Raw genomic sequence first — 2,017 nt, 5'->3', positions numbered from 1 at the left:
TTTCTGTAAGGTTATGCAGCTACTAAGTGTATCTCAGGCAAGATCTGAATTCATATCTTCCTGGCTGTAAGCCCAAAACTTTACCCAATGTATTGTTGTATTCATTTATGGAACTTTTAAAATTATACCACAGTCTATCATACAAATTTTTTTTCCCTTAAGTTTCCTTTTTGTTCTTTGTTTAAAAATAATATTGTTTAAAAATAACGTTTTATTTTTCTTCCAACTACATGTTGAAACAATTTTAACATTTTTTTCAAATTTCGAGTTTCAAATTCCTTCCCTACCTCCCTGCCCCCCATTGAGAAGGCAAGTCATTTCACATACATTATATATATTGTCAAGCAAAACACATTTCTGTGTAAGTCATGCTGTGAAAGAAAACAGACAAAAAAAAAGCCCAAGAAAAATAAATGAAAAAAAGTATGCTTCAGTCTGCATTCAGGCTCTACCAATTCTTTATCTAAAGATGGACAGCACCTTTCATCATAAGTTCTTCAGGATTATCCTGTATCATTGTATTGCTGTATTGCTGATAATAGCTATATAATTTACATTTGATCTTCATCCAGTATTGTTCTTATTGTGTACAATGTTCTCTAGGATCTGCTCATTTCACTTTGCATCAATTCATATAAGTCTTTCCAGGTTTTTTTTTTCTGAGAGCTCCCTGCTCATCATTTCTTATAGCACAATTTTATCTCATCACAATCATATAAACTTGTTCAGCCATTCCCCAAATGATGGACATCCCCTCAGTTTTCAACTCTTTGCCACCTAAAGAGCTGCTATAAATACTTTTGTACATATAAGTCCTTTTTTATCTTTTTGGGATACAGAATTAATAGTGGTATTGTTTGGTCAAAGGGTATGCATGTTTTTATAGTCCTTTGGGTGTAGCTACAAATTGCTGTACAGAATGGTTGAACTAGTATACAATTTCACTGACAGTGAATTAGTGTCTTGATTTTCCCACATCCCCTTCAACATTTATCATTTTCCTTTTTTGTCATATTAGCCAATATGATAGATGAGAGATGATTGCTCAGAATTGTTTTAATTTGCATTTCTGTAAGCAATAGTGATTTAGAGCATTGTTTTATAAGGTTATAGATAGCTTTGATTACTTCATCTGATAACTACCTGTTCATATGCTTTGACCATTTATCAATTAATGAATGGCTCTTATTTCTACAAATTTAACTCAATTTTCTATATATTTGGGAAATGGGGTCTTTATCAGAGAAACTTGCTGTAATTTTTTTTTCACTGTGATGATTACTATGTATTTCCCTCCACACTAATTTCTCCCTGTTTATCCTACTTTTTCTCTCCTTTCATCCTGTCCATCCTCAAAAGTGTTTTGCTTCTGACTTTTACTTCCCCCAATCTGCCCTCTCTTCTATCACCTCCTCCCCTTTTCTTCCCCCTTTCCGCTCCTATTTTTCTGAGTGTGTTTGTTATTCCCTTTTCAGCCAATTCTAATGAGAGTAAGGTTCAAAGAATGAAATATTTCATGAATTTGTGTGTCATCCTTCAGCAAGGGTCATGCTAATCTTTTCTGTATCATTCCAATTTTAGTATATTTGCTGCTGAAACAAGAACTTCTTTGTTCTTTCAAAAATATATTGATCTCAGCTTCATTTTTATATAATAACTTTGTCTTGCCCTAGAAGCATGAAATAATTGATTTCATTGTTTATCTTTTCTTGAATGACAGTAAGTCAAACACTTCACTTCTGATTTCTTTTGAAGGAATAACTCAAAATTCCTCTTTTTATTACTTAAAGTACTTTAGATGATTAGTCTTAGTTTTGTAGGTTCTCATTTGGGGATATTTCCTGTGGTTTTTTCGGGGATATTATATACTAATATCTCTCTCTCTCTCTCTCTCTCTCTCTCTCTCTCTCTCTCTCTCTCTCTCTGTCTCTCTCTCTCTCTCTCTCTCTCTCTCTCTTCCTCTCCTTCTTAAAGAAGAAGAATAGAAACCCTTTTCTTGACTGCTTATAAAATTTGT

At 33.1% G+C, this 2,017-nt stretch overlaps 1 non-coding gene across 1 annotated transcript; it reads right to left on the bottom strand.

The window, feature by feature from the left end:
- Positions 1-1,498: 1,498 nt before the first annotated feature.
- LOC144455265 (U6 spliceosomal RNA) lies at positions 1,499-1,601 on the bottom strand. The gene has a single exon (XR_013483985.1). It is a non-coding gene; the product is annotated as a U6 spliceosomal RNA (small nuclear RNA).
- Between the last annotated feature and the right edge of the window lie 416 nt (positions 1,602-2,017).

This window comes from Phascolarctos cinereus, unplaced genomic scaffold, assembly GCF_003287225.1.
Source record: "Phascolarctos cinereus isolate Bilbo 61053 unplaced genomic scaffold, phaCin_HiC Scaffold_1;HRSCAF=81, whole genome shotgun sequence".
Taxonomy (NCBI): Eukaryota; Metazoa; Chordata; class Mammalia; order Diprotodontia; family Phascolarctidae; genus Phascolarctos; species Phascolarctos cinereus.
This window is presented reverse-complemented; position numbering and strand designations above follow the sequence as displayed.